Consider the following 25,547-nt stretch of genomic DNA (forward strand, 5'->3'; position numbering starts at 1 on the left):
GTAGCTTTAGGTTTGCAGAAAACTGAGCATGTAGTACAGAGAGCTCCCATATACCTCCTCCCTCCCGCTCGCAGCTGTCCCAGTTAGCAACATCTTGCACAGTGTTGTATATTTGTTATAACTGACGTGCCAATACTGACATATTACTATTAACTGAAGCCCAGAGTTTACATTATAATGTACTCTTTGTGTTGGCACATTCTGAGTTTTTTGTTTTTTGTTTTGTTTTGTGTTTTTGAGATGGAGCCCAGGCTGGAGTGCAGTGGCATGTTCTTGGCTCACCGCATCCTCCATCTCCGAGGTTCAAGCAATTCTCCTACCTCAGCCTCCCAAGTAGCTGGGATTACAGGCATGCACCACCACTTCCTGGCAATTTTTTGTATTTTTAGTAGAGACGGGGTTTCACCATGTTGCCCAGGCTGGTCTCGAACTCCTAACCTCAGGTGATCCGCCCACCTTGGCCTCCCAAAGTGTTGGGATTACAGGCATGAGCCACTGCGCCCAGCCCAGTCTGGGTTTTGACAAAACTTAATATCATGTATCCACCATTACAGTATCATACAGAATAGTTTCACTGCCCTAAAAATCCCCTGTACTCCAACTGTTCAACCCTCCGTGTCACCGCCCTGAAACCCTGGTATTCACTGATCTTTTTAATGTCTCTATAATTTTGTCTTTTCCAGAATTGGAATCATACAGTATGTAGCCTTCTCAGATTGACCATTTTTTTTTTTTTTTTTTTTTTTTTTTGAGACAGAGTCTTACTCTGTCATCGAGGCTGGAGTACAATAGTGTGATCTCGGGTCACTGCAACCTCCGCCTCCCGGGTTCAATCTGTTATCCTGCCTCAGCCTCCCAAGTAGCTGGGATTACAGGTGTGCACCACCATGCCTAATATTTGTATGTTTAGTAGAGACAAGATTTCACCATGTCGACCAATCTGGTCTTGAACTCCTGGCCTCATGTGATCTGCCTGCTTTCGCTACCCAAAGTGCTGGGATTATAGGCGTGAGCCACCGTGCCCAGTCTCAGATTGATTTCTTTGACTAAGCAGTATCATTTAAGGTTCTGCAAATCTTGGGGCCTGATGGCTTATTTATTTATTTATTTAGACACAGAGTCTCACTCTGTCACCCAGGCAGAGTGCAATGGTGCAATCTTGGCTCACCACAACCTCCGCCTTCCAGGTTCAAGCGATTCTCCTGCTTCAGCCTCCCAAGTAGCTGGGATTACAGGTGTGCACCACCACGCCCAGCTAACTTTTGTATTTTTTACTAGAGACGATGTTTTACCATGTTGGCCAGGCTGGTCTCGAACTCCTAACCTCAGACGACCTGCCCGCCTTGGCCTCCCAAAGTACTGGGATTACAGGCATGAGCCACCACGCCCAGCCCCGATGGCTTATTTCTTTTTAGCACTGAATAATGCTCCATTGTCTCGAGGTACTGCATGTACCCACTGAAGGACATCTTGCTTGCTTCACATTTTCAGCAATGATGAATAAAGCTGTCATAAACATTTGTGTGCAGGTTTTGGTGCGGACATACATTTTGAATTTGTTTAAGTGTCTAGGAGCCCATTTTCTGGATCATAAGACTATGTTTAGCTTTATAAGAAACTGCCAGACTATCTTACAAAGTGGCATTCCAACCAGCAATGAATCAGTTTCTGCTGCTCTGCATTCTCCTAGCATTTGAAATTGTCAGTTTTATTGTGTTTTAGCCATTCAGATAGATGCGTAGTGGTATCCCATTATTCCTGATATTCCCAATAACAAATGATGCTACAGTTCCCACTATTCCTGATAAAAAATGATATTGAGCATCTTTTCATATGCTTATTTGCCATCTGTATTTCTTGTTCGGTGAAGTGTCCAGATCTTTTGCCCATAGTTTTAACTGGGCTATCTGTTTTCTTATTGTTGAGTTTTAGGAGTGCAATGTATATTTTGGATACAAGTCCTTTATCAAATGTGTGTTTTGCAAATATTTTCTCCTAGTATCTGCTTTTTAAATTTACATAACCATGTCTTTTATGGAGCAGAAGTTTTTCATTTTAGTAAAGTTTATCAATTTTTTTCTTTCATAAGCCATTCTTTTGACATTGCATCTAAAAAGTCATTGCCAAACTCTAGGTCCCCTAGATTTTCTCCTATGATATCTTCTAGATGTTTTAAAATTTTATGTTTTACATTTAGGCCTGTGATCCACGTTGAGGTAATTTTTGTGAAAGGTGTAAGGTCAGTGTCTAGATTCATTTATTTCCATGTGGATCTCAGTTGTCCCAGCATCATTTGTTGAAAAGAACATCCTTTCTCCATTGGATTCCCTTTGCTGCTTTGTCAAAGATCAGTTTATTGCAGTAGTGCGGGTCTATTTCTGGGTTGTCTGCTCTGTTCCATTACATATTTTTGTGTGTGTATTATTTCACCAATACCACACTGTCTTAATTATTATAGCTTTATAGTGTATCTTGAGGTTGGGTAACATCAGTCCTCTGAGATTTTTCTTCTTCAGTACTATGTTGCTTATTTTGGGTCTTTTACCTTTCCATATAAACCTTAGAATGAGTTTGTCAGTATCCCCTGACCCAAATAACTTACTTGCTGGGGTTTTGACTGGGGTTCATTGCATCTATAGATCAATTTGGGAAGAGCTGACATCTTAACAAAACTGAGTTTTCCTATCTATGAACATGAAATATCTCTTCATTTATTTATAACTTCTTTCATTTCTTTCATCACAGTTTTATAGTTTTCCTCATGTTGATCTTGGACATATTTTGTTAAATTTATGACTAAGTACTTTATTCTTTGGTACTAGTGTAAAAGATATTACGTTTTTATTTGAAATTCCAGTTGTTCATTTCCAGTATATAGGAAAGCAACTGACTCAAATCTATTAACTTTGAATCCAACAAACTTGCTGTTATCACTTATTAGTTCCAAGAGTTCTTTGGTTGATTCTTTGGAATTTTCTAGATAAACCATCAAGTCATCTGTGAGCAAAGACAGTTTTATTCCTTCCTTTCCAATTGGCATAAGCTTTATTTCTTTTCCTTTTCTTATTGCATCAGTTGTAATTTTCAGTGTGATGTTGAAAGTAGTAGTAGGAGGGGACATCCTTGCCTTATTCCTTATTTTGGTGGGAAAGCTTCTAGTTTCTCACCATTAAGTATAGTGTTAGCTGTAGGTTTTGTTGTAGTTGTTCTTTATCAAGTTGTGGGAATAACTGTCTATTCTTCGTTTGCTGGGAGTTTTTATTATATACGGGTATTGGATTTTCTCAAATGCTTTTCTACATCTATTAATATGATCATGTAATTTTTCTTCATCCTGTGGATGTGATGAATTACCATGATCGATTTTTATACATTGAATCCGCCTTGCATATCTGGGATAAATCTAATTTGGTCATGGTACATAACTATATATATCGTTCTCTATACATTTCATACACTAGTTTGATTTACTAATATTTTGTTGAGGAATTTTTGCATTTATGTTCATGAGAAATATTGGTTGTAGTTTTTTTTTGTTTTTTTTTTTTCTTGTAATGTCTTGGTTTGGTTTTGATATTAGGGAAATGCTGGCCTCATATAATGTTAGGAACTATTCCTTCTGCTTCCATTTTGTGGAAAAGATGGTGGAGAATTGGTATATTTTCTTCCTCAAATGTATGGTATAATTCACCAAGGAAACACCTGAGCCTGGTGCTTTCTGTAGGGGTAACTTACTAGTTATTGACTTAGTTTTTAATAGATATTGTCTATTCAGGTGATGTATTTCTCATTGTATGAGTTTTGAAAGATTATGTGTTTCAAGGAGTTTGTTCATTTCATCTAAGTTATTTGTGGACACAAATTTGTTCATGTTATTCCTTTATTATCCTTTTAATGTTCATCAGATCAGCAGTGGTGGCTTTTCTTTGATTTCTCGTATCAGTGACTGCATCTGGTCTCTTTGGTTAACCTGACTAGAGATTCATCAATTTTATTGATCTTTTCAAAGAACTAGCTTTAGTTTTCTCTACTGATTTCCTGTTTTAATTTCATTGATTTCTGCATTGATTTTTATTCCTTTTTCCTGCTTTATTAGTTTTAATTTGTTCTTCTTTCTACTTTTCTAAGGTGAAAACTTAGATTGCTGGTTTTAGATCTTTCTTTTTTTTGAGATGGAGTCTCCCTCTGGGCCCAGGCTGGAGTGCAGTGGCGTGATCTTGATTCACTACAACCTCTGCCTCCCGAGTTCAAGCAATTGTCTGCCTCAGCCTCCCAAGTAGCTGGGATTACAGGCACCCACCACCACGCCTGGCTAATTTTTGTGTTTTTAGTACAGACGGGGTTTCACCATCTTGGCCAGGCTGGTCTTGAACTTCTGATCTCGTGATCTGCCCACCTTGGCCTCCCAAAGTGCTGGGATGACAGGCGTAAGCCCCTGCGCCAAGTAGATCTTTCTTTTTTCTAATACATACATTCAATACTACAAATTTCTCTCTAAGTACTGCTTTCACTGCATCCCACACATTTTGGTAAATTGTGTTTTCATTTTCATTTAGTTCAAAATGTTTTAAAATTTTTCTTTGACTCCTGTTATTTAGAAGTGAATTGTTTACTCTCCAACTATCTGAGAATTTCCAGATATCTTTTGGTTACTTTTTTTTTTTTTTGGTCTAATTCCATTGTGGTCTGAGAGCATACTTTGTGTGATTTTTATTCTTTTAATTTTGCTGGGGTGTGATTTATGTCTCAGAGTGTTGTCTCTCTTGGTGAATGTTTCATGAGAACTTGAGAAGAATGTGTATTCTGCTGTAGTTGGATGAATTATACTGTAAATATCAATTAGATTAAGTTCATAGATAGTACTGTTAAATGCAACTATATCTTTACTAATTTTCTGTGTGTTGGATCCATAAATTACTGATAGATGTGTTTTCGAGTCTCAACTATGACAGTGGATTTTTATATTTCTCCTTGCAGTTCTGTAAGTTTTTGCCTTTTGCAAATTGACATCATTGTTGGACACATACACATTAAAAATTCTTACATCTTCTTGGAGAACTGACCCCTTTATTATTATTATGTAATGTCCTATTTATCCCAATAAGTTCCCTTTTTCTGCTTTATCTGGAATTAATATAGCTACTTCAGCTTTCTTTTGACTAACTATAGCATGGTATATCTTTCCTCATATTTTTACTTTTAATTTGCTATATCTTTATATTTAAAGTGGACAACATTATAAATGGGAGCTAAACAATGGGCAAAAAAAAGAAAAAAGAAAAAAATGTCAAATAAAGTGGACAACATATAGTTGGGTCTTATTTTTATTGTCCACTCTGGCAGCCTCTGTTTTTTAGTTGGTGTATTTAGGCCATTCATGTTTATAGTGATTATTAATATAGTCAGATTGATATCTACCATATTTGTAACCATTTTCTATGTATTACATTTGTCTTTTCTTACCCTCTTTTTCTGCCTTCTCTAGTTTCAATTGAGCATTTTATATAATTCCATGTTCTCTGTTCTCTTACCATATTAATTATCTTTTTAGTGGTTGCTCTAGAGTTTGCAGTATACATTTAAAACTAACCTAAACCCACTTTCAATTAACACTATATCACTTCATGAGTAGTGCAAGTACTTTATGGCAGATTATTTCCACTTTTACACTCCTGTTCCTTATAACATCATTGTCATTTATTTTCTTTATATATAAGTTATAATCACCAAATACATTGTTGCTATTATTACTTTTGTACAAACAGTTATCTGTTAGATAAATTAAAAAAAAAATAAAAGGTTTTACTTTACTTTATTTCTTCTCTAACCCTCTTCATTCCTTTATGTAGATTTGAATTTCTGACCCATATCTTTTCCTTCTCTTGAATACTTCTTTTAGCATTTTTCACAAAGTAGATGTATTAGTGACAAATTTCCTCAATTCTGTTTGTCTGATGATATCTTTATCTCTTTTTCACATCTGAAGGATAATTTCTCTGGATACAGAATCTAGGTTGTTGGTTTGTTTCTTTCAACACTTGAGATATTTCATCTCACTTTCTTCTTGCCTTCATGGTTTCTGACAAGAATGCTGATATAGATTTTACCCTCGTTCCTCTATAGATAAGGTTTATTTATTTATTTATTTTTGAGACGGATTTTCGCTCTTGTTGCCCAGGCTGGAGTGCGATGGCACGATCTTGGCTCACTGCAACCTCCGCCTCCTAGGTTGAAGCAATTCTCCTACCTCAGCCTCCCAAGTAGCTGGGATTACAGGCATGCACCACCACACCTGGCTAATATTTTGTATTTTTAGTAGAGACGGGTTTTCTCCATGTTGAACAGGCTGGTCTCGAACTCCCGACATCAGGAGATCCGCCCACCTCGGCCTCCCAAAGCGCTAGGATTACAGGTGTGAGCCACCATGCCAGCCAGTAAGGTATTTTTTCATCTCTCATGCAATGGACTGAATGCTTGTGTTCCTTCCCCATCAAACTCATGTGTTGAAACCCAAATCCCAATGTGAGCGTATTTATAGGTGAGACCTTTGGGAGGTGACTGGGTCATGAAGATAGAACCCTCATGAATGGGATTCATGCCCTTATCAGAAAAGACCTGAGAGCCAGCTAGCTTGCTTTTCCACTATGTGAGGATACAGTGGGAAGCTGGCAATCAGTCTTCTCAGCTTCTTGGCCTTTTGGGTAAGATCAAGTGAGAAGTCAGCAATCTTCAACCCAGAAGAGAGTCCTAACCCAACCATGGGGCACTCTGATCTTGGATTTTCAGCCTGAGAACTGTGAGAAGTAAATTTCTGTTGCCACTCACTCTATGGTATTCTCCTATAGCAGCCCAAACTGACTAAGACATCTTGTTTTTTTTTTCCGAAGTTTTCTCTTTGTCTTTGGGTTTCTGTAGTTTGAACATGATATGTCCACATATTTTGGTATTTATTGTGCTTAATGCTTTTCAACATTTCTGGTTCAATAGTTTGGTGTCCGCCCTTAATTTTGGAAAATTCTCATTGTTACTACAAATATTTCTCCTGCTCCTTTCCCTCTTTCTTCTCCCTCTAGTATTCATAGTACATGTATGATATAGTTTTTTATTTATTTTTATTATATATTTTTTGAGACAAGGTCTGGCTCTGTCACCCAGGCTGGAGTGCAGTGGTGCAATCTCAGTTCATTGCAACCTCCGCCTCCTGGTTTCAAGGGATTCTCATGCCTCAGCCGCCCGAGTAGTGAGATTACAGGCATGCACCACACCTAGCTAATTTTTTGTATTTTTAGTAGAGATGGGGTTTCACCATGTTGGCCAGGCTGGTCTCGAACTCCTGGCCTCAAGTGATCCTCTCAGCTCGGCCTCCCAAAGTGCTGGGATTACAGGCGTGAGCCCCCGCGCCCGGCCTGATACAGCTTTTTTTTTAAACTGTTCCACAGTCTTTGGATATCTCTTAATTCTTATTTTAATTTGCATTCCAGTTTTGGAAGTTTCTATTGACATCTTCAAACTCATTAATTATTTTCTTGGTAATGTCTAGCCTCTTAATCAATGGCATTTTTATTACTGTAGGTGTGTTTGATCTTTAGTTTTTCCTTTTGATTATTTCTTAGAGTTTCTCTTTGATAATATTACACATCTGTTCTTGCAAGTTGTCCACTTTGTTCATTAGAGCCCTTAGTGTGTGCTTGTGTGTGTGTGTATTTTTTTTTTTCTTTGAGACTGAATCTCACTCTGTTGTCCAGGCTGGAGTGCAGTGAAGTGATCTCGGCTCACTGCAACCTCCACCTACCGGGTTCAAGCAAGTCTCCTGCCTCAGCCTCCCAAATAGCTGGGACTACAGGCATGCCCCACCATGATCAGTTATTTTTTTTTCCCCTGAGATGAAGTTTCGTTCTTGTCACCCGGGCTGGAGTGCAGTGATGCAATCTCAGCTCACTGCAACCTCTGCCTCCCAAGTTCAAGCGATTCTCCTGCCTCAGCCTCCTGAGTAGCTGGGATTACAAGCACCTGCCTCCATACCTGGCTAACTTTTGTATTTTTAGTAGAGATGGGGTTTCGCCATGTTGTTCTGGCTGGTTTTGAACTCCTGACCTCAGGTGATCCACCCACCTTGGCCTCCCAAAGTGCTGGGATTACAGGCATGAGCCACCATGACTGGCCTAATTTCTGTAATTTTAGTAGAGACGGGCCAGGCTGCTCTAGAACTCCTGACCTCAGGTGATCCACCCGCCTCAGCCTCCCAAAGTTTTAGGATTACAGGCATGAGCCACTCCACCCAGTCAGAGCCCTTAGTATTAATCGTAGTTATTTAAAGTTTCCAGCCTCGTGATTCCAAACTCTCTGCTATATCTGAGTCTAGTTCTCTTGCTTGCTTTCTCTCTTCACACTGCTTTTTCTTGCCTTTGGCATACCTTGTAATTATTTTGTTGAAAGCCAGACATGATGCATTGCAAAAGAACTGAGGTAAATAGGCCTTTGGTGTGAGGGTTTATGTTCATCTGGCCAGGGATTACACTGTTTACTGTAGGTGTGGGTGTTTCTGGCTTCACATTCCTCCAGAATCTTTTTTTCTCTATTATCTTCAGGTTCCCTAGGAAATTCTTAAATAGTCTAAGCCTTGCAGTTTTCCAGCTGTGACCCTCTGGAATTACACAGAAGCCTTTGGTGACGGTGGTAAGGTGTGGGAGTAGGGAAGCACTTTATTTATCTATTTTTTTCAGACAGAGTTTCACTCTTGTTGCCCAGGCTGGAATGCGGTGGTGTGATGGTTCACTGTACCTCTGCCTCCTGGGTTCACGTGATTCTCCTGCCTCCCAAGTAGCTGGGATTACAGGCTCCTGCCACCACACCCAGCTAATTTTTGTATTTTTAGTAGAGATGGGGTTTCGCCATGTTGGCCAGACTGCTCTCAAACTCCTGGCCTCAGGTGATCCACCCGCCTCAGCCTCCCAAAGTGCTGGGACTGCAGGCGTGAGCCACTGTGCCGGGCACTTTAGAATGCTGCAATTAGACCTCAGCCTGTGTTCTTGGGCTGTGACTTCCACCAGTGCTTCTCAGTAGCTTTTCCCCAACTTGTGTGAGACAGGAAGGCTAGAGAGAGCTGGAGTGTGGTATTTCCCTTGCAACACTGGGAAGACTAAAGAGGGCTGGAGTTTAGTATTTTTCCTCCCCCACACTGGTTAGGCTCTGCTGTGGTTTCAGTGTTTGTGTCTCTGCCAAAATTATTGAAACGCAACCCCAAATGTGATGGCATTAAGAACTGGGGCATTAGGGAGATGATCAGATACAGAGGCAGAGTCCCCAGGGATGAGATTAGTGCCCTTGTAAAAGAGGCCCCAGAGAGCTATCTCGTGCCTCCCACCAGGTGAGGACATGGCGAGAAGGTGTGTCTATGAAGACACAAGTTCTCACCAGGCCCCAAATCTGCCTACAGCTTGATATTAGACTTCCAAGCCTCCGGAACTGTGAGAAATAAACGTTTGTTGTTTATAAGCCAGGCAGCTTATGACATTGTTGTTTTAGCAGCCTGAACGGACTAAGACAGACTCTGATAATGTAGCTTCCCTTGATGGCAGGCAGAAGAGAGAGTGCTCCGGGTGTGTCTCAACAGGGTTACTTTTCTCCATCCCTGCTAGAAACAGGAAGGGATTTTTCTGTGATCTTCACTGTGAGAATCTGCTGGAGTGCTTGGAGGTAAAACTCACAAAAGTGGGAGGGGTACCCTAAGATGGGCCATCCCTGGATCCTTTAACATCTAAGCTAGTCCACAGTCAGCCTCCAGAAATTCATCAATTACAGCTTCAGTTTTCCTACCCCTTTCTGGCTCTAGCATTTTCTCCAGTTCTAGAAGCTATCATTCTCTATATTTCCCTTTCTCTTCATTTCTCAGAGTGTCTGTTTGTCCCTGTGACCTCAACTGTCTGATTGATCTAAACAGCTTTTTCTTGCTGTGAAAATGAAAGTGATGGCTTTTTACACATCCAAGCCAAAACCAGAAGTTTTTTTTTCATTTAATTCCAAATCTGTTTTGCTTTACTTTTTATTTATCTATTATTATTATTTTTTAAACAGAATCTTGCTCTGTTGCCCAGGTTGGAATGCAGTGGTGCAATCTTGGCTCACTGACATGGTCGCCTCCCGGGTTCAAACGATTCTTCTGCCTCAGCCTCCCGAGTAGCTGGGATGACAGGCACCCACTACCGCGCTCGACTAATTTTTTTTTTTTTTGTATTTTTAGTAGAGACAGGATGTCACCGTTTTGGCCAGGCTGGTGTTGAACTCCTAACCTCAGGTGATCCGCCTGCCTTGGCCTCCCAAAGTGCTGGGATTACAGGTGTGAGCCACCATGCCCAGCCTCAGATCTGTTTTAAATCCTGCAAGATATTATCGCTATTATGTTATACAATTGGTATCCATTTAGATGTACACACATATTTACTATTTTCATCGTTCTTTATTCCTTTTCGTTCCATGCCTTTATCTGCGTTATGTTTACTTCCATCTGAAGAAAGCTCTTTGTAAGTCTATTACGAATTAACTCTCTGTTAGTTTGTCTAAAAATGTCTCCATTTTTCTTTTGTTGTGGAAGAATATTTTTTTCTAGACGTAAAATTCTAGGTTGGCAATGATTTCCTTTTAGCACTCTGAATATATAATTTTGTTACCTTCTGACCTTCATTGCTTCTGTTGAGAGGTCAGCTGCCTTTTTAGTAACTGTCTGCTGTATAGAAGATAATCTTTTCCTTTTACAACGTTTTAAAATTGTATCTTTATCTTTGGTTTTCAGCAATTTCACTGTTGTTTGACTAGATGTGTATTTTTTTGTGTTTATTATGCTTGGAGTTCATTGGGATTCCTAAATTGTGGACTAACATCTTTCATCAAGATATGGAATCAACCTAAATGTCCATTAATAATAGACTGGATAAAAAAATGTGGTACATATACACCATGGAATACTAGACAGCAATAAAAAAGAACAAGATCATGTCCTTTGCAGGGACGTGGATGAAGCTGGAGGGCATTATCCTTAGCAAACTAACACAGGAAGAGAAAACCAAATACTACATGTTCTCACTTATTAATGGGAGCTAAATGATGAGAACACATGGACACATAGAGGGGAACAACACACATGGGGGCCTTTTGGAGGATGGACAGTGGGAAGAGAGAAAAGACCAGAAAAAAAAATAAGCATACTAGTGAGAAGTGAAGCCAGCTGGACTTTTGGGTCCACTGGGGACCTGGAGAACTTTTCAGTCTAGCTAGAGGATTGTAAATGCACCAATCAACATTCTGTAAAAATGGACCATTCAGCACTCTGTAAAATGGACCAATCAGTACTCTGTAAAATGGACCAATCAGCACTCTGTAAAATGCACCAATCAGCACTCTGTAAAATGCACCAATTAGCAGGAAGTGGGTGGGGCCAAATAAGGGAATAAAAGCTGGCCACCGGAGCCAGCAACTGCCACCCGCTCGGGTCCCTTTCCAGGGTGTGGAAGGCTTATTCTTTCCTCCCAGTAGATCTTGCTGCTGCTCACTTTTTGGATCCCTGCTACCTTTAAGAGCTGTTAACACTCACCAGGAAGGTCCACGGCTTGGTTCTTGAAGTCAGGAGGACAGAGAACCCAGGAGAAAGAACCAACTTTGGACACACTAGGCTGAAAACCTGGGTGTTGGGGGGCGGGGTGGGGAAAGAAAACTGGCTGATGAAATAATCTGTACAGAAAAGCGCCATGACACAAGTTTACCTGTGTGACGAACGTGCACTTGTATCCTACAACTTAAAGGTTAAAAAAGAACATTTTGAAGTATGTAGAAAAATATTTTTCATCAGTTTGGAAAATTCTCATTATCTCCTCAGCTATTGTCTCTGACCCATTTTATCTCTATTCCGTGAGGATTTCAAATAAAAGCTGTCAGATGATGTCGTTGCATTCTGTATGCGTAGGTGACATTTCACAGAACCCCCTGGCCACGGGAGGGTCCCCCGTGGCCCTCGCTTTCCAAGTCTCCTGCAGTGAGTGGCTCAGGAGGCAGCACTCTTCCTGGAGAGTCAGGGAGGAGCAGGCGGAATCGGGGGTCCTGGCCTGTCTACCCCTCCCCTTCCTACTGATTTGGCTGGGAGGCTCCCTCCGGTGAGACAGCATTCCCCAACTGGAGCAGATTGGCCATGGTGAGTTTCCACGGGGATGATTCAGACAGAAGACACACTGGGAGATGATCGTATCTCACCAAAACCAAGACAGCAGCCCTGGACAGGGGTCCTGCTGTCAAGAACCTGCTCCGGCCCTCTGAATGGGACTTCAGGAAGCAGTCTGCTCCAACACGAACAGTCACCAGCACCTCAAATGGTTAACATCGTGTTAATCTGATTATTTTCAAGTCCTCTGTTATGATACTTTCGCTATGCGAAATATTAAGAGGTATTTCAGAAGAAAAAAGATACTACGGGCAAATGAGTTTGAGGAATGCTGGATTACATGAAAGGAAAGGGGGCTGTTTGCGGCAAGACTTCTCAGAATTCTAATATCCTAATATGCATTGTGAATCTCCAAGAGGAAAATATAGGAAGTAGAGTTGCCCTAATTTAGTTCACATGGAATCTTTTTTGTTGAGAATGCCTGAGGTCTAAAAAGCCCAGTTTAGAGAATATCGCCCCTGGGCAGATGCAATACTCTAAGAAGAACTATCTCCGAGTTAGGAACCCCTCAAAGTGGACACTGTTCCTTTTTATCTCAGCCAATTGAAAAAAAAAAAAAAACACACAGTTTAATTGGCCCCCTGGCAGGAAGGACAGGGGAGGGGGGGCGGCGGGGCATAGTGGGATGGAGAAACCTCTGCTAAGCAAAGTTTCTCAGGACTGGGGAGGATTTGGGACTAATTGTTAGCAATCTTTAACCAGGGTGTTTCTTGTCTGCTCAAGAGCCTAGACTGGAGTGCAGTGGCATGATCTCGGCTCACCACAACCTCCGCCTCCCAGGTTCAAGCGATTCTCCTGCTTCAGCCTCCCGAGTAGCTGGGATTACAGGCATGCGCCACCATGCCCAGCTAATTTTGTATTTTTAGTAGCGATAGGGTTTCTCCATGTTGGTCAGGCTGGTCGTGAACTCCCGACCTCAGGTGATCCACCCACCTCGGCCTCCTAAAGTGCCAGGATTACAGGGATGAGCCACAGCTCCCAGCCACTCAATTTCTGAATCAACTTGGGAAGAAGGAATGAGCTTTAAAAAGTAGAATGCCACATCCCTTCTTCTGTTGCCACACTTTCCAGCACTTGTCCTACCCCTCTAAGCTCTGTGTGCTCACACTCGCTACCTTTCTCTTAGCAGCCTTGCTTTGGCCTGTGTTTCAAACTTTTCCAAAGACTTTTTCAAAAGATTAAGATGCAAAGTCTTTCTGCTTACTTAAACAAAAGATTCGGGTAACCATACTCTATTCCCAGAACAAAAGTTTCACTGCGATTAGGTACAGCCAAACTTTTTGGGGGTGCTTTGTTTTGCTTTATCGGTTATTGTAACCAAATGGGGTAAAATTCAGATTTTAGGAGTTATAAAGCATTACTTAAAGGACATGACACTAACAGGAGATCAACTTGAAGACTGCTATGAGCGCCGCCATTTCAACAGGGCACGAGGACACAGGAGATAGAAATAACGCCCTGGGCGCCTGGTGTGAAGAGGGGTGCCATGCGTTGAGCTCTTGCTAACACTGAGACAGCTTCCCGTGTGGACTGTGAGGAGCCACAGCTGCCTACATGGGGCTCAGGAGCATCATTTTGTCTCCTGAAGATCCTGTTCTTATGCAGTCTGCTGCTATCAACAAAAGAAGCTTTAAGTCAGATGGAGGCAAAATCATCTCTTGCCATTATTCCTGCCCAGATTTCTTTTCAGGAACACAGACATCTTGAAGGAAGAAAAGGTCGAATCAACTTGTCCAATATAATTGGACCCACATTTTGGGAGTTTTGCCATCACTCCAGAGTGAAGACTTCAGAAGCGTTAGCTATGGTGTTGGGATTTGAAAGTCCTCCATTAGGTCCCAGCAGAGGGTAGAACGTTACACTGAGACTCTCAGGGATGCCAGCACAGTGAGGCACTGGAGCTTCTTACATGCAGTTAGTGTAGTTGCAGATTAATGAGATGTTAGACGTTTGATGAGAAGGAAAACCAGCTCAGATAATGCTCTCTCCTTGGAACTTCCAGAAGCTCCAGCTGCAACCTTTCCTCATGGCAGGATCCAGGACCAACCTCCATGGCCACACTGGGTTTACAGCTACAAAGCTGTAACACAATGGATTATCTCCACCACAAAGTCACTGGTTTTATTTTCACTGTAGAGAGTATTCTGAAGATTTAAAAAAAAAAAAAAAAAACACATTAAATGCTTGGCAGGTTTTTTTATCCGTGTGTGTGTTATTCTAGCACACATCATCTGCCAGCACTGCAACACGACCCACTGAGGAGCAGAGAAGGAAGGAAGGAAGGGAAGGAGGGAGGGAGCGAGGAGAGAGAGAAAGAGAGAGAAGAAAGAAAGAAAAGAAAGAGAAAGAAAGAAAAAGAAAAGAGAAAAAAATGAAAAGAAGGTTCTTACAACCAGACAGGAAGTCACTGTCCAATTTCAATTCTCCCACTGATACCTCCATGGCCAGTCCCCACAAGCCTGTGTCCTCCAATGGAGGATGAGGAGAAATAGAGGGGCCTCAGGAGCTCTCACTTCCTAAACCCTGAGCCATGGGGTGGAGAAGAGTGGTGTGAAAAGGCCGCTGCCAACGTTCACCTGTTGATGGGGGTGGGCGGCCTACAGAGAATGGCTAGCATATTTTGGCCAACTTGGATCTTAAGGCTCACTGGGAAGACCCTCTGCCTCCCAGACAAAGAGAGGAGTTTCCAAGACCCACGTTCCAAATATCCAACGATCTTATTTTCCTCCAAGTGGGGAAACCTGCTTTATTTTTTTGTCAGTCAGTAGAGAGATGGAAGCAGAGTTTACGGTAATCGAAAGTATTGATAGACCTCTACGTCTTTGTCCAATCTAGTTATCCATTTGTTTACTTTGTAATTATCTTTTACAACAACACCAAAAGATTTTAAATTACCCTCTAGCCTTCTTAATTCATAGAGACATTTTTCAATGAAATATACATTTAATTTACAAAACAAAGATTTTTTTTAACCTACCACTTTTATTTATTTCAGAGATTCTGCCAACTGAGAATCAGTAGCAATAAGTCAGTAATAGTAGTAGTACTAACTTATTTTAAATACATGTAAAGAATTCAACAGTATGCAAAGTGGAAGCCCACCTCTGCAGTCAATGCCAGGAGCAATATAATTTTTTGAACCAATATAAGTCTTACTTCAAATAAGACTTTGAAACGGAAGGTTTTTGGATCAGGGCTTTCAGATCAGGATTCACAAAACTTTTGCTTGGCCAGTGGTGGCCTGAGCCCTTGGACTCCCACCCTGCCACACACCTGCCCTCTGTCCCCAGCATTATTGTCCTCTTTCTCTGCCCACCACCCATCTCCAGCCTGGGAACCAAGCTCCAGCTCACAGGATGTTTGCCCTGATGCCCTACTGTCTGCCATCTCCAACTCTAAAGTGCCCCCTTTCCTCAAGTCTGCTGCCAGGACTCCCATCCAAACTATATGCTCAGTTTGAAACTCCATTACTCCTCATTTTTTTTTTTTCTTTTAAGACAGAGTCTCACTCTGTTGCCCAGGCTGGAGTGCAGTGGCATGATATCAGGTCACTGCAACCTTTGCCTCCCAGGTTCAAGCGATTCTCCTGCCTCAGCCTCCATAATAGCTGGGATTACAGGCATCCACCAATACGCCCAGCTAATTTTTTGTATTTTTAGTAGAGATGAGGTTTCATCATGTTGGCCAGGCTGATCTCGAACTCCAGACCTCAGGTGATCCACCTGCCTTGGCCTCCCAAAGTACTGGGGTTACAGGCGTGAGCAACCGCACCTGGCCTCCTCTTTCTTTTTTTTCTTCTCTCTCTCTTTTTTTTTTTTTTTTTTGAGACAGAGTCTCACTCTGTTGCCCAAGCTGGAGTGCAGTGGCGCAATCTCGGGTCACTGCAACCTCTGCTTCCCAGGTTCAAGTGATTCTCCTGCTTCAGCCTCCATAATAGCTGAGATTACAGGTGTGAGTCACCTCACCTGGCCCATTACTCCTCTTTCTTTTGGAAGCTCCCTCTCCCTTTATGCTTTCCTCTTGCTTGTCAAAGCTGATTGCAATGCTTCCTAGAGTCTGCCTTGTATTTCAAATGTGTTTATATGAGCACTGGCTCCCCCACTAGCCTGCAAACCCTTAAAAGTCATTTCTGAGTCACTCCCATATCTCCACACCGCACCAGCAGTGTCTGGAGCATGGGAGAGGTGATCTCAATGATAAATTGAATTAAATAGACTGTGGATATCGAGGAAGCAAGAAGCCAGGGCAAGTAGGTAAAGTCAAAAGACAGGTGACAAGCTGGAAAAAATATTTGCCACTTTATTAAAGTCAAAATTTCACCATATTTGGTATGTAGGAACAAGCTTTAAAAATAAAGAAAAAAGGCTGGGCGCAGTGGCTCACGCCTGTAATCCCAGAACTTTGGGAGGCCAAGGCGGATGGATCACCTGAGGTCAGCAGTTCAAGACCAGCCAGACCAACATGGAGAAACCCTGTCTTTACTAAAATATACAAAATTAGCTGAGCATGGTGGCACATGCCTGTAATCCCAGTTACTAGGGAGGCTGAGGCTAGAGAATCACTTGAACCCGGGACGTGGAGGTTGCAGTGAGCTGAGATCGTGCCACTGTACTCTAGCCTGGGCAACAAGAGCAAAACTCCATCTCAAATCACATAAAATAAAGAAAAAGACCCTATAGAAAAATGAGCAAGAGATGTGGAAAGTTCACAGAAACAGAAATACAGATGGCCCTTACACATGAAAAGATGCCAACCTTACTTATAGTAAGATAAATGCAAATTAAAACTACATTGACCTAACAGACGTCTAAGAGTATACTACACCCAACAACAAAATACACAAAATACAAATTCTTATCATGTGCACATGGACCATTCTCTAGGACAGACCATATGCTAGGCCAAAAAACAAGCCTTAATAAGTATAAAAGGATTTTTAAAGTCATGCAAAGTATGTTGTCCAGCCACAGTGGAATTAAATTAGAAATCAATAATAGAAAAAAAGTCGGACAGGCCTGGTGGCTCATGCCTGTAAACCCAACACTTTGGGAGGCCAAAGTGGGCGGATCACCTGAGGTCAGGAGTTCGAGACCAGCCTGGCCAACATGGGGAAACCCCGTCTCTACTAAAAAAACAAAAATTAGCTGGGCATGGGGTCACATGCCTATAATCCCAGCTACTTGGGAGGCTGAGGCAGGAGAATCACCTGAACCCAGGAGGCGGAGGTTGCAGTGAGCTGAGATCATGCCACTGCACTCCAGTGTGGGCAACAGAGCAAGATTCTGTCTCAAAAAAAAAAAAAAAGAAAAGAAAAAAACTTGAGAAATTCAAAAGTGGACATTAAAGTACATACTCCTAAGTAACCAGTGGGCTAAAAAAGTCACAGGAAAACTTATAAAATATTTTAAGATGAACAAATATGAAAAAGTATATTGGATGCAGCTAAAATGGTGCTCAGAGAGAAATTTATAGCTGTAAACACCCATATTAAGAATGAAAGATCTCAAATAAACAACCTAACCTTCAACTCTAGAAAACAGAAGAAGACAAGCAAACTAAACCCAAATCAAGCAGAAGGAATAAAACAAGACTAACATGGAAAAAATAAAATAAAGAATAGAAAAACAATAGAAGAAATCAATGAAACCAAAAGTTGATTCCCTGAAATGGTCAACAAAATTGAAAAACCTTTAGCTAGACTGTCCATCTAAACAACAGAGAAGACTCAAATTGCTAAAATCAGGAATGAAAACGAGGCATCACTAATGACCTTCTAGACACATTAATATAAAGGATTGTAAGGGAACACCATGAATAACTGGATGCCAACAGATTTTAAAACCTGGATGAAATGGACACATTCCTGAAAAGACAAATTACTGAAACTGACTCAAGGAGAAACAGAAAAATCTGAACAGACCTATAAAAAGTAAAGACATTGGAGTATTAATTTTTAAACTTCCCATAAAGAAAACCACAGTCCCAGAAGGCTTCACTGGTAAATTCTACCAAACTTGTAAAGAGTAATGAAGACCAATCTTTCACAAACTCTTACAGAAAATAGAGGAGGCGGGGGGTCTTTTCCCAACTCGTTCTATGAGGCCAGTTTTACCCAGATACCAAAACCAGACAACAGCATCCAAAAAATGAAGACAACTATAGGCCAAAACTACATTGACAAACCATTTCCTATTAAGATTGGCAAAATTCTAAAAGTTTAACAACTTATTATGTTGGTGAGGCTATAGGAAAACAAGGACTCATAAAATCCCACTGGAAATGCAAAATGCTATAATCTCTGTGAAGGAAAGTTTTGCAATATTAGCAAATTTCATATTTATACCCTTAATCCCAGCAATCTCACTTCTCGGAATCTAACCTAAAGATTACAAACAAATGCAAAAGGACATGTGGCAAGACTTTTTGTTGCTGTGCTATTTGTAGAGACCAAGAGCCACCCAAGTGCCCATTGACACGGGTCTGGTTCAATCAACTCTCATGCATCCACTCAGGGATTGGAACCACACAGCTGTCAAAAGAAATGAGGGGCAGCCATGTCCTCTCCAAGAAAACTGGAGAAGTGAAGTGCCAAAAGCAAAGCAAAGTGTGTAAAGTCCTCTACCATGTATGTGAGAAAGAGGCAGAGAGAAACAATACGTATATATTTACACTTAAAAAGTGAAAGGATAAAATAATAATTTTTTTTTAAGTTTACTTGTGGCAGCCAGGCATGGTGGCTCACACCTGTAATCCCAGCACTTTGGGAGGCTGAGGTGGGCGGATCACCTGAGGTCAGGAGTTTGAGACCAGCATGACCAACATGGTGAAACTCTGTGTCTACTAAAAATACAAAATTAGTCAGACATGGTGGCACGTGCCTGTAGTCCCAGTTACTTGGAAGACTAAGGCAGAAAAATCACTTGAACCCAGGAGACAGAAGTTGCCATGAGCTGAGATCGCACCCCTGCACTCCAGCCTGGGCAACAAGAGCGAAACTCCATCTCAAAAAAAAAAAAAAGTTTACTTGTGGGAAAAGAAGAACGAGGGAGAAAGACAGATGCCATAGCCAGACTACTCTGAAAGAATCTTGTTTGCAGATTGGACTTTGCCAAAATGCAAATGTTTCACTTAATTATAAAACAGACTTATATTTAAAAACCAGTTCCTAAAATAATGCATGGAAATCCAATGGAAAATTCAATGAGTGAATCTTACTGGAAATCTGCCTTTAGCGTTAGTGCTATTGTTTGCTCAGACAGGTCACTGGACGCATACTAATTCTCAGACATGCCAGCGTCTCCCCACAGTTCTGGGGTACTGCGTTCCCCAAACTTGCTATGTATCAAGTGTGTAGAATAACCACACAGAGAGTAATAACTTTAAGTTCTTGAGAAAACCTAACAGGACATATGCAAGGTGAAAAAGAACAGCAAAACAATGTTTTAAGCTGCTTCCAGTACTGTTAGCAATATGGGTATGTTACTTGAAACTATATTCAGGATAAAGCAAAAGAGAAAGCTTTTAATGTCATTAGGAATAAGGCTTTTAGCATAAGCAGAAAGAGACACAAACATAAAATCAAGGAAGTTAAGTAAAATCCCTCTGTTTCTAAATTTGAATTGAAAATTATCAGCATACATTCATGATGCATTTTCTTTACAGATGCGTGCACTCACACACACACATACACACACAGCTTCATAATTCCGCCTGCTGAAAAGGCTCAGAAACAATTCAGTTCAGAAGCACATCCTAGTTTCTGAATACTGTTTCTCACTCAAAGGAATCAGGGCTCCTTGGAGAAGTGCCTGAGCCCAGATCTGGGGCAAGAAATGTACAAGACGATCCCAAAACATCTTTGCATTCCAGATAGCAAAGGAGCTCTCAGAGACTCCTGGGGTGGTGTCAGAAGGATTCAGGAGCCTTTGTGAAACTGGGACCATGCGAACAATAGTGAGAAAAATAACTGCTGTGGATTTAAATGCATCAACTATGTTCAAATCCACGAATTCATCCTGACACTCTGAAGAAAAGGAATGCATTAATCACATTGGAATGAGGCCAGGGAACCAACCAATTCCTCTGGAGAGGGAAACCTTTTTCCCTGTCTTTCCTCTGCAAGCTGTGCCTCAGGGTGACCAAATCTGCCCAGGGAAAGTTTCTCTTTATAGATGAATTCCAGCTAACAAATAAAGAACAGTTGACCTAATTAGAAGATCACCATTTTGCGGCCAGGTGTGGTGGCTCGCGCCTGTAATCCCAGCACTTTGGGAGGCCGAGGCGGGTGGATCACAAGGTCAGGAGATCGAGACCATCCTGGCTAACACGGTGAAACCCCGTCTCTACTAAAAAATACAAAAAATTAGCCGGGGGTGGTGGCGGGTGCCTGTAGTCCCAGCTACTTGGGAGGCTGAGGCAGGAGAATGGCGTGAACTCAGGAGGCGGAGGTTGCAGTGAGCCAAGATCAAGCCACTGCACTCCAGCCTGGGCAACAGAGCAAGACTCTGTCTCAAAAAAAAAAAAAAATCACCATTTTGCAAGTCCTAGGGATATCATGGCCCTAGACAGTCATCATCAAAGTCCACCAGCATTGCAAAAGAGTTGGCTCCTAACAGAAGGACACACCACCACCAGTCTTGTCGCAGAAGTTCACCTTGAATCTGAACAGGTTTCGAGACGTAACTATTGGTCAGGAAATGCAGGGAACGAAGGAACATGAGAAACAGTATTGCTGTCTCATCTCAGAGTCCAACCAGGACCCTTGGGCCTCCACCTGGTGTGTCCCCTGTCAGCCTGGGGACTTTCCACGACCTCCTCAGGGCCCCACACAGGTGAGCACACAGGTCACTGTCCCCACACTCTCACCAACTGTGCCCGCCAGCTGGCCTCATTCCCTCTGAGGAATGTGTCCTCATTCCTCACCCATGACGAGAAGGACCCCGCCCCCACAGCTGGGTGAGGAGTGAGTGGTCAGTATCCACCCTTTGCGGTGCTGTTCTTGTTTCCTCAGACAGCTCCACAGACACATAATGATTCTCAGACCTTACAGCGTCTCTCCACAGTCCTCATACACTGTGTCCATGCACCAGGTCATCCAAGTGACTTCATGGGGGAGGATGCCTCTGGAGAGTAGGCAGTCTGGTGAGAACCCCCTTCCCCTGCAGTAGAAGTTCAACACCGCCCAACAGAAATACAGGGTGAGCCACAGCTGTGAGCCACAGAGTAGAGGCAATTTTAAATTTTCTTTTCTTTTCTTTTCTTTTTTTTTGACAGTCTTACTCTGTCGCCCAGGCTGGAGTGCAGTGGTGTTATCTCGGCTCACTGCAACCTCCGCCTCCCGGGTTCAAGTGATTCTGCTGCCTCAGCCTCCCCAGTAGCTGGGATTACAGGCACCCACCACTACTCCTGGTTAATTTTTATATTTTTAGTAGAGATGAGGGTTCACCATGTTGGCCAAGCTGGTCTCGAACTCCTGACCTCAGGTGATCCACCCACCTCAGCCTCCCAAAGTGCTGGAATTTCAGGTGTGAGCTGGGCCAATTTTTAATTTTCTAGTAGTCGGTTTTGAAATGTAAATAGAGGCAGGTGAAAAAAATTAATAACATTCAATTCAACCCAATATGTTCTAAATATTTCAACGTACAATCAATTATTATCACAAGTCTTGGCAATCCTGTGTATATTTTACATTCAGAGCACATCTCGATTCTGACTGGCTGTTTCCAGCGCTCCGTAGCCACACGTGCCTTGTGGCCACTGTGTAGGACATCTCAGCTCCCAGTTGCAGGCCGCACTGCACGGACCCTGGGGAGGAGGGTATTCTCTTGGGGAAGGTTGGGGCTCCCATTGTTTCCAGCTTATCTGAAACTGAAAAAGAACGTATTTGTCTAGTGAAGGGCCCACTGCCTGGAGAGCCACTGAATGGCAGCCGGCCGGGTTGGGGCTGGTCATTGGCACTGACCACAGAGCCTCCACACCTCCCAGCTGTGGCAGTGCCGGCCATCAGCTCACTTCCCCATGTGGCCTTTCCCCACGGCTCCCAGACTGATTTCAGATGCCCCGGATTGTCCTGACTGTGCCTTCAGAATTCCGGCCACGTAGTACCCTCCCTCAGGCCCTGGAAGGGCTCCCGATGAAGCCGTGACTCTCTCAGGCCTGAGGAGCCAACACCAGTTCAAGAAAGAAGACCCAGGAGCCAGGCCAGGGCTGCTGCTGCAGGCACTGCACCCCCCGGGGCTGTGCCCGCTCCAGCAAAGCACGTGGGAGCCCCTCACCTGACCCTCTGCCGACCACTCTGTGGGGACAGACCCCGAGTGAAACTAATGAAAGCAAAGACAGACCAAGAAAATGGCCTGGCACACGTGCTTCCATCAGAAGTTCAGAGACTCGCTGTCTGCCAGGCATGGGGTGGGGGAGTGAGCCCAGCCTCCACCTTCAGGACTCTACATACGGGCGGAACATGACAACCTGGGCACTCCCGCTCCACCCCACCTGCTCTCCGGGCAAGCCACCCTGTCACGTGGCTCAGAGTCCTCTTCTGTAAAACGGGAACAGCCCTAATTTCCCTTCCGTCCGACCTGTCTGCTCCTCTGTGAGAAGGGGGAGGTGGCCAATGCCCAAGAGCCTCAGATGCTGGGGAAGACCCAGCCCCTCTGCAAAGAGGGATAGTTCAGGGTTTGGGTTTCTTTCCTCCTGGGCTGAGAAAGCTCGTGGACAGCTGGAATAACCATGCATACTGCTACAGCGCATCCAACAGAGCTCCCACCACGGTGGTTTTCAGGTGACTGTGGATGCCGGGCAGGCAAGCTCCTGGTGAAGTGGGGAGAGCAGGGATTAAAAGCACTCAGAAGGGGCTGAGAGTCATGTGGGGCTCACACTGCATTTGCAGCTGGGTTCACCCTGACCTCAGGCCCAACTTAGATGAAGAAGGATTAGCAGTAATTAATGCCATGTGCCGCCTTCTCCAGGCTCCCCGGGGAGCGAGCACTGCCCGGCTGATGAGGGGATTCTGAAAGAACAATTGTGTCCAATTGTCTCGATTACGCAAACCCTGCTGACATTTCCAGCCAGGGAGGGGCTGGCTGGGTGGGAGGGGGACGTGGCGGGGCCACTTCAAAGGGAAAGCTCTAGCTCCCCTACCTCTCTCACATCCTAAGGCCGCCTTTGTGGATTCCACATGGAACAGCCTGGAAGCTTGGGGCCCTGGCTTCCTTTTCTGGCCTGGGAGCCAGGTCATGGGGCCATCGCTTCACAGGGATCATGAGGGCCCAGGCCCAAGTGCTCACATGCTCCTCATGGGGACTGCTCCTCTTAAAGGCTGGGCCCTCCTCATCCAGCTCCCTGCCCTGTCCAAGGAGGAGGCTGGAAGAGCCTGAGCCGTGCCCTCTCCATTCCACTGCTGTGGCAGGTAAGCTCAGATGCGGGTAAGCAGGTGAAGGGAGGTCAGGCGCAGGTATCCTCAGGTGTGGGTAAGCTCAGGTGTGGGTAAACTCAAGCGTGGACAAACTCAGGTGCAGATAACCACAGACTCAGGTAAGCTCAGGCGCTGGTAACCTCAGGTGCAGGTAGGCTCAGGTACAAGTAAGGTCAGGTGCGGGCAAGCTCCATGTGCTTCCTCGGGCCTGTTGCTCCCCTCCTCTTGAGGCTGGTTGGACAGGACCCTATGGAACAGCTGGTGAACCTGTGTTCAGCCTGGGTTCCAAGAGGCTCTCTCAGCAGAAGGGACCCACCAGGTTGATTCAGAGGGGACAAGCACTCTGTCAGCTGGTCACAAAGAGGCTGAAACCCTCTGAGCTTCCCTTGGGGCCAGCTTCTAAATCCAGGTGCCAGGGATCTGCTCAGAAGCCCCGGCTCCAGGCCTCCACTTCTTGCCTGTCATTTCTTAGCATCTTACTTTGCTTGGGGGAAAAGGTGCACCTTCCTTAGAACCCCAGGAAATGCTGAAGTTCTAGGAGAAACAGCATTTACACTTCTAAGCCATAATAGCTGATATTTTACTTGTGAAAGCCTTGGGGAAGAGATTGGCTACACAGAACAGCATCAGGAGGGGAGAGTACTGCTCCCTCTCACTGCTGGGAGGAGTGCAAACTGGTTTCTGGAAGGCAGTTCAACAACATGCAGCAAAGCCCTGCAAGTCCACACCTAGGAACCCATCCTGAGGAGAGAATCCTGAAGGGATGCCAACATTGACACAGCATCGTGTGCCACCGGAAAGCACAGCGAACAACCCAAATGCCCAGAAGCAGAGGGCTGGACACATAAATCATGGTCTGTCCATAGGATGAAACATCACACAGTCACTTTTTTTTTTTTTTTTTGAGACGGAGTCTCGCTCTGCCGCCCAGGCTGGAGTGCAGTGGCCGGATCTCAGCTCACTGCAAGCTCCTCCTCTCGGGTTCACGCCATTCTCCTGCCTCAGCCTCCCGAGTAGCTGGGACTACAGGCATCCGCCACTTTGCCCGGCTAGTTTTTTGTATTTTTTAGTAGAGACGGAGTTTCACCGTGTTAGCCAGGATGGTCTCGATCTCCTGACCTCATGATCCGCCCGTCTCGGCCTCCCAAAGTGCTGGGATTACAGGCTTGAGCCATCGCGCCCGGCCCACAGTCACTTTTAAAATGACAGAGAAAAAGGCATAATAACCATGCAGAATTATTGTGTTTTTCATTACACACACATGCACCTGTCTAATCTAGTCACAGAAAAAGCCTAGGAATACACGGAAATATCAGTCGTTTTAGGATGGAGGCCTTATGGGTGGTGTTTGTTTATTCCTTTGTACATTTCTACATTTTTCTTTTTCTTTAATCATTTTCTATCACAAATTCATTTTCCTTTATTTCCCAGAAAATATATCTTTTGTACTTTTTATTGATACATCATAGTTGTGCATATTTTGGGGGTACGTGTGATATTTTGGTGCATGTATACAATGTGTATGTTTTTTAAAACCTTAGCAAAAATTAGCAGAAGTAGTGGGGGAGGTAAGGAGGAATGAAAATATTTGCAGGGCCAGGGGCAGTGGCTCACACCTGTAATCCCAGCACTTCGGGAGGCTGAGGTGGGCGGATCACAGGTCAAGAGATAGAGACCATCCTGGTCAACATGGTGAAACCCTGACTCTACTAAAAATACAAAAATTAGCTGGGCGTGGTAGCACACACCTGTAGTCCCAACTACTCGGGAGGCTGAGGCAGGAGAATCACTTGAACCCAGGAGGTGGAGGTTGCAGTGAGCTGAGATTGCGGCACTGCACTCCAGCCTGGGTGACAGAGTGAGACTCCATTAAAGAAGGAAGGGAGGGAGGGAGGAAGGGAGGAAGGGGGGAAGGGGAGAAGGAGG

General features: G+C 43.6%; 1 protein-coding gene across 4 annotated transcripts in view; it reads left to right on the forward strand.

Moving 5' to 3' along the window:
- TRPM1 (transient receptor potential cation channel subfamily M member 1) overlaps positions 1 to 25,547 on the forward strand; it is a 149,222-nt gene that overhangs the window by 30,491 nt on the left and 93,184 nt on the right. For 3 of the 4 annotated variants that reach the window (XR_003120192.1, XM_025389929.1, XM_025389928.1), the window contains exon 1: positions 23,357 to 23,615. The exons of the other annotated variant lie outside the window; for it this stretch is intronic. The gene's annotated coding sequence lies outside the window, so the exon portion shown is untranslated. Of the gene's footprint in view, positions 1 to 23,356; positions 23,616 to 25,547 lie in introns of those variants that run through there. 4 annotated transcript variants of the gene reach the window in all.

The sequence above is a fragment of the Theropithecus gelada genome, chromosome 7a (genome assembly GCF_003255815.1).
Source record: "Theropithecus gelada isolate Dixy chromosome 7a, Tgel_1.0, whole genome shotgun sequence".
NCBI classification, from domain to species: domain Eukaryota; kingdom Metazoa; phylum Chordata; class Mammalia; order Primates; family Cercopithecidae; genus Theropithecus; species Theropithecus gelada.